Source organism: Phasianus colchicus, chromosome 11, assembly GCF_987193195.1.
Source record: "Phasianus colchicus chromosome 11, bPhaCol1.hap1.1, whole genome shotgun sequence".
Lineage (NCBI taxonomy): Eukaryota > Metazoa > Chordata > Aves > Galliformes > Phasianidae > Phasianus > Phasianus colchicus.
This window is the reverse complement of record NC_143446.1, coordinates 1,782,148-1,799,251: the sequence shown is the minus strand read 5'-3', so window position 1 is coordinate 1,799,251 and position 17,104 is coordinate 1,782,148. Positions and strand designations below refer to the sequence as shown.

The 17,104-nt window shown below is 44.4% G+C and overlaps 1 protein-coding gene across 5 annotated transcripts in view; it reads left to right on the top strand.

The window, feature by feature from the left end:
- Window positions 1–3,423: 3,423 nt before the first annotated feature.
- The window catches only part of PRKCD (protein kinase C delta), a 62,306-nt gene continuing 48,625 nt past the window's right edge, over window positions 3,424–17,104 (top strand). For 2 of the 5 annotated variants that reach the window (XM_031598583.2, XM_031598581.2), the window contains exon 1: window positions 4,131–4,265. The gene's annotated coding sequence lies outside the window, so the exon portion shown is untranslated. The other 3 variants (XM_090147902.1, XM_031598582.2, XM_090147903.1) reach the window with 3 other exon arrangements.

Genomic DNA, 17,104 nt, shown 5'->3' with positions numbered 1-17,104 from the left:
AAACCCCCTGGGTTGTTCAGAGTCAACACTGACAGCCAGAGCATTGAACCTGAGATGTGTGCAAAGTCTTAACATAAACGTGTGCATTCTTAACATAAATTCTTCTGAAAGAACAGATTTAACTAAGCTACTCTGACAGCCTCACATGTTCAAATGCAGTTATCAGCCTGCTATCCTCAGCAAAAGCAGGCAGAAGGAATACTGATAAAATCTTAAGAGATTCTGTGGTTCCTTTTATTCATAGCCCAAATTTCCTATTTTTTGGGAAATGCAGATCACATTTGCAAATCTTCTATAGAAGCATGTGAAATTGATTTTATTTAAGATGGGAAAAAGTGCCCAAGATTGTCACATAGTTAATACCTGCCTCAAGCACATAGGCCTTAAAAAACAAACATAATTAATGCTCTCTAGGCAGGAATCTCAAACTGTCAGGAAGGCATTTTCTTGCCCCATCTGTCAGTGTGTCATATAAAAAAGTTTGCTCAGATAAGTAAAACTGCAGAGCAGTTGGGACATAACGTGTATCTCAGTTTTAATCTCACATTTTTAAGACTAACATCTGATAACCAAAACCACTCTGCAGTAAGTTGCACACACAAATATGCAGAAATCTGCATGCTTTCCTCTTACATCAGAATGCCACAGAACCTGGGACATAAGTTGCCTAGCCTATACATTTCATCCTCCAGGAAAAACAAAATACATCCATTATTTTAAAGTACAGTAAGCACAGAATATTATGCAGCTACAAGTTCTAAAAACATAATAAATTAAACAAAGAGATTCTAGCACCTCCTACATGTAGCAACCTAACCACAGTGTCTCACTCCACCCAGCTGCAGCTCTGCACGGGCACAGCAGCAACCCATTACAAGGTAGGAAAGCCCAGCTCAGCTGCACGTCACAGTAAATGGCATGCTGACTAACAGAAAGGTGAAATCCTTCCTTCGTCAGTACAAAAGCTAAAATAATCTGTAGAAATTAATTTATATTGCCATCAAAAGAATCTCCAAAGTTTCCAGACTTCAGAAAAGGCAGGCTCACTCCTGTTTCAATAGTACATCAGTACAAACGTGCAGCAAGCAGATCAGATGTATATGGCAGCCAGATCTTCACACTACCAAATTCGGTACCTACTTTTGTCATCGCTGATCCACAAAATGCTCATGTTCTTGGAGAGGAGGAAAAAAAAATACAACAACAACAAAACACAACCATGAAAAACTGGAGGAAAAGCACTGTACAGAAAACAAGTCTTTGACCACAACCTTAAGGAAAAAAAAAAGATGAACAATGCATAATGATCAGAACATTTCAAAGAGAATGCAAGCATCAGAACACAGACTGGTGCAGAGGGTAACAGGTGGAAACTCCCATCAGTTCAAGATCACCAGACTCCTGTTTTCACACCTCTACCACTAGCAGAAAAGAGGAAACAAGTGCAAGCTCAGGAAGGAGAGACAAGTGAAGTTCTTTTATAAGCATGGCTCTATGAAAAAGAAGTTGGCAATGACTGCTATGATTGTTTTCTGTTCTTCATGTCATAGAAGCTGAAATGATAGTTTGGCACAAATAACCATCTTTGAATCAATCAGCTATCCACCATCAGAATTATATACCAGGTACCATAGATAAAGTCGTTCAGCTTAAAAAAGGTGATCATATACTTTTTGAAAATTATTTTGTACTAATCTGACTCTGAAATCTCAAGGGAACTGGTTCTTACCCTCTGCTATTGATATGACTTAGGCTTTGCTGACGAAATTTTAATTTCTCACTTTCCTTTTTAATATATGCTCATGAAATTGCTCATTCTCATCATAACCCAACTTCATCATGCCGCATGCCAAAAAACGAAGCAGCTTCAGGCAGAGCAGATTTCCTGAATGGAAGAATTCAAAAGAAGCCAGCAGCAGGAGGCTCTGGTTTGGTAGCACACCTTGTCACCCACTGCTCTGTGCTGAAGCAGTTCCCCACTACAGGCTCAGGAATATGGTGCTGTGTATTCAGCTACTCAAGAGATGAAACATGAAGAAGAAAAAAAAAGACTGACACAGAACACCGCAAAATGCTGGCCAACAGTAAGTGGCTTTCATCCCCTCCTCAATTCCACTGACTGTAGAATACAGTGATAAAGCCTCCTCAGTTGTGTCGGGATTCTGTTCTGCTGAAGGAACCCCCTGCAGCAGCAATACCAGGAGTGTTACCACGTATTTTGCACTGTTGGGTTTTAAAAGCAAAATTACAGAAAATAATCAGTCAGCAAGAGAGTCTCTTAGTACCAAGAAACATCCCAAGTTTCTAAAGCCATATTTCTCTGGTAGATGAAAATATTCTCCATTTCCTACAGGCCAAACTTTTAATTAGGACTGAATAAAGATGTACAGTTGAACCCACTGACAGACTAAGCAAAGGCAGAAAGGCATTAGGCCTTACGCAGTTTTCACAGTCCAGAACAGGAAGGACTATCTGTTTCAGAAGGACTTTGGCTAAATGATACTCTAAATGATTAACAGTCATTAACAAATGGCTTGCTGCAACGTTAAGGATGTCGCATTAAATGAAATCCAGTGAAGCCTGGCAAAGGAAAATCACTTTGCCAGAATTAGTTTCTGCTTTTTCCCTCTCATTCAAAGTAGTTTTAGTTTTGCTCTTGTAAACTCAACATTCATGAGTTGCTCACGCAGATCAAGTTCCTCAAACTTCAGAAGCAATGTGCATAATTTTAAAATTGGTGTCCTCATGCATGTTTTGTTACATTACGGTTAATTCTGTTAGTTCTGTTCCAAAGCACTCAAACATTACTCATATTCTCAGGCTAAAAACAAAATTTGAATAAAAACTCAGCCACTAAAATAGGTCTAAGAAATGCACGAAGTGATCATAGATCAATTGCAACGAAAGTAAAAAGGAAGTGACCAAAGACTCTTCTACTGTCTTGCTTGCACCCAAACAGATTATCATCTACTAGAACTCTCCGTTTGTGGAATTTTCCTCTCAAAGTAAGTTACTTTAAACTCTGCATATATAAAATAAATAAATATGTCAAGAAGGCTGATTTATATACTCATTATAGCCATTGAGATTTGCTGTCAGAAAACCGAGGAACTCCCACATCACCTTGTGAGTACGAAGTGAAACCTTCAGGGAAGAGGCTGGACACCACGCAGGCGGGACCTGGCTTTCCAGAGATGTCTGCAGCCTTGTGACGGTCGGTCACAGCCCTCAGCAGCACCCTGGCACCCACCTGAAAAAACACCTGCCATTACTGTCGTGCTAGAAAAAAGTCGGGAGTTTCAGCACTGCCTTCTGCTGGAGCAGAATGACATCACTTCGGATGAATATGTCAGAGTAATTACACTTGACTTAGTAATAGGATTACCAGGATGAGTTAGAAAACGATGACAAAAGTGTGCTGTGGGCAGAAGACGTTCAGGCTGGGTATCAGGAAAAGGCTCTGCAGCAGAGGGCGGTGGGTGTGGAACTGCTCCCTCGTGCTCATGGCTCTGAGCTAAGAACCATCCGTACGACACTCAGACACACGGCCTCGTTTCTGGAGGGTCTCGTGCGGAGCCGGGACTTGGAATCCACGACCCTCACGCTCCCTTCCAACTCGGGGCACGCCGTCATTCCGTGCTTCTCTCCTCCTTTTGCTCCACGCGCTCCGTGCCGCAGCCCAACCCTTCACACCTCACCTGCCACGCAGGCAGCCCGCCCGGCTTCGTCCCTGCCGCTCTAACGACACCCGCGGCTCTCAGCCACCAAAACACTACTTCAAATGAGAGCCTGGAAGAGGAAGTGCGGCAAAGCGGTGAGGAAACTTGAAAGCCACTCCCTGCAGGGCAGGGGCGCGACGCGGCCGGGCTGCGGCTCCTCAGCGCCGCACGCGCCTCACGCCCGGGCCCAGGAAAGCCCTTCCCTCGCCTCAGGCGCGGCCCGGCGTCGGCAGCACCGCTCCGGGCGCGGCCGAGGCACCGCGCTGCGCGAGGGGCGGAGGCTGAAGCGGGCAGAGCGGGAGGGCAGGGCGGAGGAGCGGGAGGGCAGGGCGGAGGAGCGGGGCGCAGCCGGCCGGCTCTCAGCACCTCCGGGGCGGAGCGCAGCTCGGCGGCCGCAGGTGAGCGCGAGGCCGCAGCTGCACCCCGTGGGCGGAGCGCGGGGCGGGGAGCGCCGGGCCGCGGCGGCGGGCGCTGCTGCGCGGCTCAGTTTCTGTCTCGGACTCCGCCGGGATCGCGCCCGGAACTCGGCGGCGGCTCCGCGGAGCGGTGAGTGCCGGCACCTGGATCCCCGCGCGGCGGCACCGTCCCGCTCCGCAGTCCGCGCTCCCCGCCCCGCCCGGCGCGGGGTGAACGAGGAAGCGAGACGGGATCCGGCTTCCGTGGGGCTCCCGGCGGGGAGAGGGGCTGCGGCCGGGCCCGCCGCGAGGGGAGGGCGGCCCGGGGGGCGCGGCGGCGGCGGCGGCGGAACTTCTCGGCGGGGCGCCTCCGTGCTGGGGCTGCGGGCCGAGCTCGGGCCCGGGAGCTTTGTCCGGTTCGGGGAGCCGAGCCGCGGCGGTGCCGGGATGGGGCCGGGTCCTCCGCCAAGCGGGGCGGGCAGGTCCGGCAGCGAGCGGCCCGGCTCTGCGTCCCGAGCGAGGAGCCGAGGGGTAAGGAGCTCCGTGTGCCCTCTGCCCTCGCTGGGACGCGGGCTTGGCTCGTTCCCGGGTCGCCGAGACGGGTAACGCCAACTTCGTACTCTTTTCTTAATACTTTATTTTTTTTCCTTCTCTTCCCACCCGTGCGTGCCGATGCTCGGTTTCTGTCGGTGGGTGTGATCAGGTAATGCCCCGTCCTCCCTGCGCTCGGTTTTCGGCTGGCTGCAGGCAGACAATGGGAGCAGCGCTGCCCGCTCCCTGCATGCCGGGCGTGCACCTCTCAGAAACCCATCCTCAGCTCTTCGCTGGGGAATTCCCCGCGCTCATTAGTGTATGAAGCACCGCAGCGAGGGGTGCGTGGCTCTGCTGAGCCGGCTGTGCGCTGCTGCACCCCGCAGCGGTGGAACAGACACGCCGTGTGCCCCCGGGTCTGGGCAGCTGCGGGAGCAGAGCCGGACTCACGCGGACTGCAGGTGTGGGTGAGCAGTGCTTGCACTTTTTCCTGGCCTTATGGGTGAGTTTAAAGTCAGGACTGAAACTCATAAACATCTCTTTGAATAGCGTGTGTCAGAATTCTGGGTGCTCTTGTGTGTCCGGCTGTCAGATCTCGTTTGGACCTTGGCCTCGTCTCGCACACTCCGTCTGTTACCACTGCAATAAGCCAGGAAGCAGCCTGTCCTGCTCTCCTACCCTCTGTCTGATAATGCTGTGCAGTGTTGTATCGATCACACAGGGAGTGTAACCCAGCACAGCCGATACAGCCTTCTGAACAAGAGAGTTTGAGCAGTAATCAGAAGAGCCTATATGCAGCATTTCCAATTTCTTTTTGTTCCTGAGAAGGACTGCTTTACAGAGATTAGAGTTTATATTTAATTGTTGGACTGCCGGTTTTCAGTTATCCTGTGGTGCTGCTATGGGAATTTGGAGGAAGGAATGAAATGTAAGAGGCTGCAACGCATGAATTAGGGTTGTTTGTGGGTTTCATAGCAAAGATCTGTTTTAAAAATGTAGCTATGTGCTTTAGGTTAAGGATCACTTAATGCTGGCTACTTCAATTTTGATCCATTTAGTAAATATATTTACTTTCAGTAATTATAAGATGTTCTACTGTTTTTTCAGCCATCTCTTTGTAAAATTGAATATAGCAAACTAGTGAAGGAGTGTGCGTATCAGAACAAAATGTGTAGCTTTTGAAAATGATCATTTAAGAAGTGAGGCACATGCAGAAGTATTTCAGTGGGCATCGTTTGTGTGTTTGCGTGTCATGCTAAACTTCAGAGAGTTGAGAGGTGTGATAAACAAATTACAAGTCAGCAATACTTGGAAATTTTTATCCTACATCTCATAATTCAGACATAGGTAGAAAGGAATTGCTGCCACTCAGTGACTGACACAGAGGTATAAGAACCTGTACTGTTACATGGCTGTAATGTATTGCAGGTGCTGAGTTTGCGGTAAGGTACTTCTGTGTCCCTCAGTCTGTGTGATCAGGAAGATGCTCAGATTGTTCTGAACATTTCTCAAACTTTTTTCCATCTGTACATAATTGTGATCCTTCTGTGCAGATATGCCTGATGAGAGGTGGGTTATGATGTCCTTATTGGGTGGAGCCGTGGAAGAATGTGACAGGACAGACAGAGCTTTCTGATCACATGGCTAGTTTAAAAGGTACTGCGTAAAGAAGGAAGTATTTTTAAACTAGAAATTACTTCTGAAGTAGAGAACTTCTGAAGTTCTGTAGCTGCTTTGGTTAAAGAGAGACCTTTAGAAGAGTCTTTCAAAGAAAATTCAATTATTTGATACTGTACCGTTCAAGGAAATGTCAGTAAAACCTGGAAAGATAACATCGCTTGAAATAACTGCTTTCCTAGGAGAAGTGTACAGGTTTTCAGGTCCCAGAGGCTTCTTCTAACATTTGAAGTTATCAGAATTAAAGCTCATCTCAAATTGAGTACTTTGGGGCCTAGCAGTTACCATTCACCATCCATCCTGGTTTCTGTTGGAAGGCCTCTGGTGTCCTGTCGCTTTGCTCCTCCACCCCAGGCCATGTTGCTCGGCTCTGGCTGCTGCTCCTGCCCGGAGGAGCCCCTACACCAGCCTACACTCCACAGCACTGCCACCAGGACCGGGACTGCAGCACGTCTGGCTGCACCACAGTGAACTTCTGTCCAGCAAACTGCAGCAACACAAGCCTCGGTGCTGCTGTGCGGTGTGAGTACTTCCCAGGTGTTGGCCAGCACTGAGGTGTGTTGCCAGTATTGGGTTCACTGACCCAGGTATTTAAGTTCCCTAAGGCTAACTCAGGTGTGTCTCAGTGCTGCAGTCAAAATACATAATGCATCTGTAGTCTGCCATCCCCTTCATTAAATGTATAAAGTACATATGTAACCTACCATAAAACAAATGGAGGGAAGAAAGAATAGGCTAGAGACTGAAATGGCTATCGCATATGAGTCAGGGCTGAATGACAGAGATGACAGGGGATTTACCAGCAGAGTCTGAGGACTGACTGGCTTCACTGGGAACCTAATTCCTCATTTAATCATCCATTGATGAGAAAGGTCTTGGGATTTTTTTGCTCTAGAGTTGTTTATGTCTCCATCCTGATTGTCAAGTTCTAGCCAAAAGGTGTCTAATAAACATCAGATCTGTTTGTGTTCCAGCTGTTGTTATAGCTGCTTTCTCTGCTCCACAACAAAACTTCTCAGCCTTCGCTGACTCCTTCTTTACCTCTGTGATATCGGTGCAGAATTTGATTCTGTCAAGCTGTACATTGAATCAAAGGAATGAGCAGGGAAGGGAAGAAAACTGCCTCTTCCCCTTCACAGCTCTTTGGGCAGTGCAGGAAAATTAATCTCCTCGCATCCACTTGACTGTGCATTGCAAAGATGCAAATGAAGAAATGAGCTGTGGGAGCTCTCTGTGGCCCTGGTAGAAATAATGCCGAAGTGACTTGTGTTAGGCTCTCATCTGAAAGTTATTTTTAACTGCCTTGAGGAGAGTTTTTGTGCTTTGTTGCTGAGACATTACCTCTCCAAGCCAGAGTTGCTTCATGATCTTTGTATGGTATTTGTTGAATAATCTTGTGGAAGTCTGCTCTGTAGGAAGTAGCCTGCAGCCACTAACCCCATAGTGCTGCCTGGATTGTGCCGACTGCTCCGACGTCCTGCTCTGTTCTCAGAGTCACCAGGAAGGGTTAAGAAATGAGGGATCTGGCATACGAGTACCAAGGACATCACAAATCTGGCCTTTGCAAGAGTGGTGTAACACATATTTCTGTTCTGTTCTGGACCAGACTCTGCTGCTAGAAGTACCACTGATATGGACAGTGGAAACACCGTGTGTACAGCTGCATCTTTCTGATTTACTTCTTTTCATAGTTGCTTTTTTCTTTATTGAAAATGAATGCAAATGGAGCAGTATGTCAACCTTTCAGTGACAGAAAGGTGCCCTGCCATCCACACAGTAAGTTGCATTTTGAAACTGTTAAATTAGCTGTTGCTGTTTTCTGAATGATGATAGATTTGCCTGTTTCTGACTGCAAGAAGGAGATGATGTGGGGCAGATGTGTATCAATAGCTGCACAACAAAGCCCATAAAATACATTATCTGAAGATATGTTTCCAGCAAAAAAAAAAAAGGGTATGAATGAAACTGCTGAGTATTTCTTGTGGTATCCTCTCATTTTTTTCTGCTTTTTTTTTTTTTTTTTTTTTTTTTTTACTGTTGAATGTAATCTTCTATCAGGAAAAGCTTATGGGTGACTTCTAAAGGAGGGAGATGTGCACTTGCTGTTTCCTGACGAGCAATCCTTCAGATCTGCCTAAACAATAAAAAGCAGCACCTCTTTGTATTCCCCAGAATTCTAAGGTGCTGCCCACTTGGGTGTTAACAGGCGTGGTTAAAACCCAGCTACTCGCTGTAAGTACCACATATCCTGAAACATTTGCAGTAAATGTAAGCCTCGGCCCCTGCTCTGTTCCCCATCCCTGAGCCATGAAGTTGTAGTGCTGCTCAGCCCAGAGCTCTGTCAGCTCAGCTTTGTTGGATGGCGGCTCTGTAATGATGAGGTGACAAAGAAAATGGCATGGCTTTTAGTACTCAAATGTCAAGCTACCTTTGGAGCATTCAAATTATTTATTTATTCCCCCTCTCCCCGTCATCAATGTCTATTTACTAGAAATCTACTGAAATCCTCATCTGTGCATTTGATTCTTCCTCAGATTCTCTGATTTCTTTTCAGAAGTACAGTTCAGGCTTTGCCATGGTTTCTCTAAGGAATTCCTGAAGTCCAAGTGTTTGGTTAGTGCTACTTTGTACTAATTTCCTTCATGTTTTAATACTAAATATTAGACACAGCTTATGGGAAGAAGTATTCCTGGCTGCTTCTCAGGTTTACCCTTCAGGTAATGAAGTCTGGGAGGCTTTCTTCAATTTGTAGATGTAGATTCTAGAAGATGTAGGTGGATCTTGAAAAGCTAATCCAAAATGTCTTAGCAGACAGGCTCAGTGTTGAGCTTGGCTTCTGCAGAGTGCCTTTTTCTGGGAAATTCCCCAGTGAGTCCAAAAGCAATGCAGCTAAGCTGTTGCTAACGTGTTTGATGGCTGTTGTGAGCTGTGCTTTTCTGAGCAGAGGTTGAATTTGCTTCTTTTTCCAGCAAAGGAGGAATCCTGTAACTCTCCCTTAGAAGAAAATTCTCCTCTAATTGTCTTCTGCATAAAATATTTGGTAAGAATTTAGAAAGTATGGTCCAGCCAGCAGCTAGTAGGGGCCATTAAGTGCTTGTTGTGTTGTATTGTGCTGGAAAACGAGTATGAACAGGCACAGTGCAGTAACTTTGGATGGTTGTTGCGTTTGTGATATGACATTGGCTGCCCTGTAGATCTTATCTCAAGATCTGTATGCTGCAATTTGTAATATCTCTGGGTGATTTCACGTTTTGCTGGCATGACAAAATGACCAAAGGAAGGAGCGTTAGGTACCTTCACTGATGTTGTTAGTGCCTGTTGGACTGCAGAACTCAATACTTCTCTTGCAAAGGAATGCACTGTTTGTGAGATTGTACTCCTGAAAGCTCTTGTAAAGGTAAGATTTAGTCCTGCTTACTTTGAAAACTGTGTTTAGTGTACATCCCTGTAAGTGAGCACAGATGGTCATCTTGCATCAAGTAGGCGCTGCTAGAACTTCTGGTTTTAGTAATTAACTGTTTCTGCTCTGGATTAAATCAATCAATAATCTTGCAGCAGGATCTGAAACCTTCAGTCCTACAAGTGTCTCTGCATGGAAGGAGTAGATTTATAATAGATGCTTTCGATACTGATAGATTTTTCTTTTTTGAATAAGCTGCTGCTTCTGCTCACTGAGTGATAACAGTGATTGTTGCTTACATCCAGGGTGCTGGTCCATTAATGCTGTGTCCTTGCTGAGCTGTGAATTGCTCAACAGCTGCTCTCTTGAGCATGTGTTGGCCAACGCCTGTGGCCTCCAGTGAACTCAGATATTCTTACTAATGACTTGGGAATGCTGCAGTGGCCATCAGAATTTGTGGGCAAATATCCACAGCGGGTCTATCTGTCAGGAAATTGTAAGAACTCTCTCATATTACATTCACTTGTGTTCCTCACTATTGATAGAAGGAATGTTATTAGATAATTCTCTCCCAGTAGATTTTTTTTTTCCTGGGCCTTTTTGCAGAAATGTGAGATTTGGACCAAAGAATTAGCAGATATTCCTGCTAATCCCCACAGGACTTGCATTAGGCCCTTAATCTGTTTTGTTTTCTGCAGTTTCCTCAGGCCCTTACAGTGAGGGAATCTAGAATCATTGTTACCTTTCAGTTCATCTGTTAGCAAAATTTGCTTCACTGGATATACACTTGAGAAAAGTGTGGAGGAGTCTCTGGGAATCTGATTGTCCCCACTTATTTGGTCTCAGAGATTTGATCAGAGGTTGATTTTTGTTTTTTTTTTTTCTCCAGGAAGTCAGAACGTTTCTCATCATGCATGGTGGCTTGCCTGCTGTTCTCAGCCATGGTCGCTGACTTCTGTAGCTGTGCCATCACAGCCTCTGTGCAGGCTCACCAGAATGCACGTCTGCAGGAAAGTCTGTTTCACGCTGAGAGTGACTTTCGTTGTCACCCTCAAAGTTCAGCATGCAGTTATAATGCTGGCATTGCATCTGACATGCATGCTTCTGCATGCAAATATTATGCTATTGCTATTCCAGTTTAGTACTTCAGCTAGACTAAACATATACACCAAAGATTAGAGTAAGCTTCACTTAAAGTGGATGATAATGCTCTGTGGCAGCCAGGAGTTCATACTGTTTTTTTCCAACAAGCTTTCTCAGATTGTGTTGTTACTTAAAAGGTGAAGCTGCTGGACCTGCACCACCAACTTGCTTCCCAGCAGGCACCCCATGAGCCCGCTGAAGCCACCCATCACAGGGGAAATGAGGGCTGATGCTGCTACTGGGAAGCAGCAGTGCCACTGCCATCTACACACAGAAGTTGGTGGATCACTGTATTAAGGCAGGAGCAGCAGTGTGAGTGTAGTGATGGAGCTGGCTGCAGCAGGAGCAGCACAGTGAGGAGAGCTGCTGGGCTGCATGATGCCACCTGTCCTTGTTGGACCATGTTTGTCAGAGTGATGCTGCCAGCCCCTCTGCCCTCTCACTTCAGCCTTGCAAAATCCAGCTCTTTTCTGAAACCTTGGTACTGGAACTGAAACACCTGCCTGCTGGGGCAGGGAGAACTGCTGCTCCTCCTTGCTGCTGTTTTCTGCTTTAGTTTAATTTGCAAGTTTTCCCATTCCTAGCGGTGCTGCTAAAATTTTCAGGGCATCTCCAGAAATTTAGTGCAGGCTATACTAGTGGTGTCTGTCAGGCTGTTTTTCTGACCTATTTTAGGCTATTGCAAATTGGGATTAATGTTGCTTTCCTTTTCCAGTGGGTGGCAGCTGAGGCAAAGAGAAATGTTTATTTGCTTGGAATTTTATATAGATATGTATTGAAGGAATGCAGAGTGAAGCCAGAGCAGGCCAACCCTTTATGGCTGTCTGGTCTGTGCTTATGTCACATTCTTTCCTTTTTTATTGCATCTCCTAGCTGGAGAAAAGGGCAAATCAAAGGAGCTCTTGTGAGCTGAATCTGTTTTTAGTTTAAATCTCCTCCGTGTGTATTGTTCTGTTCCTTATTTCCTTCTTGTCTTACTGCTTAGTAACTGTGAGCCCAGTCTTTGTGTCTTCAGAGCTTTGCTGTATGTAAACCTAATTTCCAGGCTGAAAGCCAGTGTCTTCTTGCAGCAGTATGTTCATTTTCTCAGATCTGCATTTTGATTTTGAATGCAAAATCATTGCTGTTTTTCACAGAGCTCACGCCAGAAGAAAATGCTCTCCATCATCACATTACAGTAAGTGTTCTTAGTGTTTCAAGAGCTGTTGGCAGTTTAACAGTCCCAGCAGTGCTGGCTTTGTATGTTTGTTCTTCTGACCAGACCCTCTGAGGGTCAAGCATATCTGTTCAAGTATATATTATTAAAATGATGTACTAGATTCAAAGTACTGCTTAACTGAAGCACAGTAGTGCGTTGTGCATTTAGTGAACATAAATGGAATGCAAGTAAAATGTATGTTTATGGCAGTTACTCATATTCTAATGTGTAAATCACTGCCTTTCTGAATATGGTAGAGATTATGTTAAATATAGATTTTTAAATTGTGAGAAGTGTAAGTCAGTGCTGAGAACTGAAGTCAGGTTGAGAATTCTTCTTGGATGATGGAGCATCATTTCCCCAAGCTGTGGTTGGGCTTTTCCAGCACTTCCCAGTGCTGCAGGTTTTGGTTAAATACTTAATGCTGCATCAAAAGAAGGTTTTTATTTTCATGACTAATTTTTTTCCTCAGAATGACCTAGTATTTTATGTTCTTTTGTGTGGTTACCAATTAATCCCCATCTTCTCCCTGAAGAAACTAAGGCCTTCTGTAGGTATTTAAAATGCTTAGGCTAGAATATATCTAGTTAAATTGGATAACCTTATTATCGGTACGCTTCAGCAGCTTTGCCAAATCCAAACGGAGTCAGCTTATCACAGCCCAGCCTTGTCTGAGCTCACATGGCATTCTACTTTGTCACATTTTGCACTGATGCAGTCAAATAAAGCTTCTGTAAACACAATCACTGTAAACACTTAGAGAGATTATCCACTTAAGTGGATACAAATTCTGCTGCTGTTAGAGCGAAGTTCAGCTTGACTGTTAGATTTAACTTGTAAAATTATTTCAGACTCTTAAATATCCATTAAAAAAACCTTGTCCCTTTGCACATGAAATAAATGATGAGAAATTACGAGGGCATCAAGGAGCTGGGCTTCCTCTGGTTGGTACAAAAATGCTGGTCTTTCTTGTCAGCACTCTTTGTAGTGACCTGAGGTAGGTAGTGTTTGTCAAGGGAAGGATTTATGCAGAATTTCTAGTGGAGATGAGAGATTCCCTACTTGTATTATGGTTTAGGTCATTTCTTCCTGGAAGTTGATTTCCTTGCTGCTTCTGGCGCTACTTTCCTGTAAGTTGATCCTAGTACCAGAAAAAGTTCACTGAGTCTCAGTGAAGGGGTGTTGGGTTTGTTTGCTTTACCCGAGCTGTGGGGCTGTTGAGCTCTGCTTTCAATTAGAGCTCTCCAAGCTCTGTACGCTCAGCGCTTCTCAGTCACTATCTTGACACATTGTGTGAGCATTCAAACTCCTCAAAGGAAAGACAGCCATATCGAGGCCTCATCTTAGAAGCCCAAATAACGCTGTCAGACACGTGCAATTGAAAGTTCTTGTGCTAGGCAAGGTGTCCCGGGCAGACCAAAATGGAAGAGTGTGTGCTTGTTGTGCTGCCTTTAATTTTGTTTTACTTACTAAGAGCATGCTGTTGCCTAATCTGTAGAAGTTAAAGGCAGCTTCAAAGGGCCAGCCTGCCCTCTGCGTTGCTGTGCTTTGGGTGTTGTTTCTTCTGGCCTTTAGTCCTTGTTTGACATCCTCATGGATGAGATTGCAGTAAGAAAATGAAGAAGAGTGTGCCTATGATCTTCTGATCAGAGACTTACTTTAGAAAATGAGCTTAATATCACTTATGAATTGCTTAACCACTAAATCTCAAAGTAATTTGTTAAGGAGCTTTGTGAAGCTACAAAAACCAAAGAAGATGCACTTTGCAGTACCTCAGTCTCTCTACTTTCCGAGTTGTTCAAAGCTGAGACTTGGGGATGGGGCCCCAGCTGGAGCTGTATGTGGGACTCTGAGGGGATATCACAGGTCAAGCTGGATTGTTCTGCTGCTGTGCGACTCCTGATGTGTTGTGTAGCTGGGGTAAGCTGTGTGCCTGTTGCTTGCTCAGAGACATGTGGGTAATGCTCTGTGTGTATTGTCTGCTTGTCTGTGCTGTTGTGGTGGCCTGAACGCAGATCCATACTGAGGACCTCACTGTAGGATGTCCTTGGTTGGCAGTCCTGACACTTGTAGTTTGCCTTGAATGTTCTTTTAGGACTTTCCAATGTATAATGAAGTTTCTAAGAGATTTATTTTTTTCTTTAGCTTAGAATTTACAGCAAGAATTTACATCCTTCATGCCCGTGTGTTAATGAGATGAGGAGATAATTAAGGGAGTAACTGAGAAAAGGGGGCTTTGCTTTCTTCAGAAAGAGGCTGGAGAAGTTTTTTGGTTTGTTTTTTCACAGTCTTTTCACAGATTGCTGTTAGACTCTGCCTTGGTGTCACTCCAGAAGCCATGTTCCTATGCTGACCGTGTCTCTCGGATGCAATTTATTTTGCAAAAAATTGGAATTGCAGCATTGTATGTCTTGCTTTTATCCAAGGTCGTGGTTGGAGATCTTGCAAATTTTCACACTAAACAATTTAATTTTTTTTAATCTACTGAATTCTTGACTAGATAATCTGCAAGAAAGTCATGCTGAAATGTCAGTGAGCAGAACCTTCTCCTGTTGGAGAGGCAACAGTAGTGCAGATGGTGAAAACTGTGGTGAGTGCCTGCAGCATGTTTGGTGCAGCCAGAAGTTGGAGTCACAGGATGGATATAGGTGAAAGAATGCAAAGTGTGAGCGTGTTCTCTCAGTCCCTGGGCCTTTGTGCGACACGGAAGGGCAGCAGCTGAGCTTTTTCTTCACCATTTCAGTGTTACCATGCTTTATGGACTTAGCACTCTTGTAACTTGTGTTCAGCTGGGATAGCTGGAGATGGGGAGGGATGTCTGAACAGTTTCCTTTAGTTGTCTATCCCTACAAACTTGACCAGAAGAGTTGTTCTTTCCTTTTTTTTTCTTTGCATATTTATGTGCCATATTACATTCATAAATAACCTATTGTGAAAATGTTCATCCTTATACTACAGGAGTGCTATTACATTCTAGCAAGCAATATATCAAGAAGGAGAAGGCACGTTGCTTTTGCCCCGTTAACGTGGATCCCGTAATCCAGAAGCTGGTTGACTTGGACTGTTCATTTGAAAAATGCATTTCTAAGTTGGCTGCCAAATCTTAGACGTGTTGAAGGTGTGCAGATTGTAACCTGGCCTTTTGGCCTGCACTATGGGCCGGCTCTGTTTGCAGGTACTGCCAAATGCCTAAAGCAACAACAACTACAAACCCTTAAGCTTTGACTTTGAAAGAGTTTTTTATGATGTTTGAATGTGTGTTCCAAGCATGCAGTTCAAAAAGTTGCATTCTTCACAGGTCAGCAGGGAGGAGTGGGGCAGTGGCAGCGTTCCTTGGAGGGTGTTGCAGCAGTGTGAGGGGCTTGCAGTGGCACTGAAGGGAGGTGTCAGGGTGGTAGATGAAGCTCATCCTGTTAGTTGCATGCAGTGCTAACGGTGCTAGAAGTCACACAGCTGGGAAAGCAAAGTGCTGTTTTACTTCCTGGCCCAAGCAAAATCCAGAAGTCTCTGTACTTCACTCTGCCTGGAGGCATTTTCTGTCACAAAAAATGACCAAATTAGTCTAACACTTTTAGACTTCAGTTTACCTATGCATCCTTAAGTACTGTACAGCCCAGAATATCAGGAAAGAATTAGATAGGTCTTGAATTACTAGGGCTAATGAAGTAATGATGAACATGATTTGAGGAAAAACCAACTGAGAGCAGTTAAACCAGTTCTTCCGTTATAGATGTGCACACTAAGGTCTCAATATGGTCATAATTTAGCTGGCTTACTAGCAGCATCATTGACATGAGCAAACTCTTACGCTTATTCTTCATGCTGTAAGCTTGTGTTTCAAGACATTGGATGATAATTATGGTCCTTTTCAACTTGGGCCATTCTATGATTCTACGACAGGAGTGAAGATTACCTGGCTTTAGCCAAACAGCCCATTTCATTTACATATTAATGATGGCATTCAGTTTTTCCTTCTGTTACAACTGTTCAGACCAGTGATGTTGCACTTACTAAGGGAGACATGGCAAGCAAGAAGAAAAATCAAACAAAAATACTTCACTATTAAAACGTGAAAAGGGTAAAACTTAATTATGGTAGTGCTTTAAGCATGAGAGAAATTAATTGGAGACCTCAAATTTTGTAGTTTTACTGGTCTGATTTTTGCACGACATTCTGGTAGCGTCAATTTTAATAGATCATATTTCACAGAATTCTTTCAAACTCTTCTTACATCTTTCATGCTGTATTCCCATGCTCCGTTCTTCTAATGCCTTTTATTCCTGTGCTTTGGTGAGGAGTTGGCTTTGTTTTTTGTTTTTAAATGACATTTTATACAAAGGTTTGCAGTGAAACCCATAGATCAGGAAACTCCAACAAGCTTCATTTTTCTGTCACTCGTTGGCCTTTGATTTCTGTGATACATAGTACCATAATTTCTTTGATAAAGAGTACATAAGCAGCCAGTCAGCCAAAAGCTGATTTTTTAGAAGCTTTTCAATGTTACTTTATCTTTTTTTTTTCCTTCCGGAGACTCATGGCATTTCAGTTGTGTTCCTAGGAAACTTAACTTTCCACAGAGAGCTCATTATTAAAACAAATAAGTGACTCCAGTGGACGTGCTAGCAGGATGCAGTGTACTGCAGTGTAGTGAATTTCTGAGGTCGGTTAAGTAACCCTTCTGGATCCTTATTTTTTCACATGGAAACTGTTTGTTTTACAGGTGTTCTAATTTTGGAGAAAATCCAAATTAACAGTCTCAGAAAAATTGCAGGAGCTTCCTATCTGAATTTAGCTAAGGATGGAAAAAGCCCAGAGGAAAAATGTGATGTGGTTAAAAAGTTGCATTTTGCCCAGCACAGAGTCTCTCAAGGCATCCTAAAAGGATGGTGGTGTTTGGGTGGTTTCCCCCCCTTTTTCCCCTTTTCTCTTTCTGAACACAGTCTCTTACATGTTACAATAAGATCCTCTGCAGTTTACAGTCAGGTATTTCCAGGATCTGTCATGATAATGAGTCTGCTTGTATGAATCTTTTCAAAGAAGA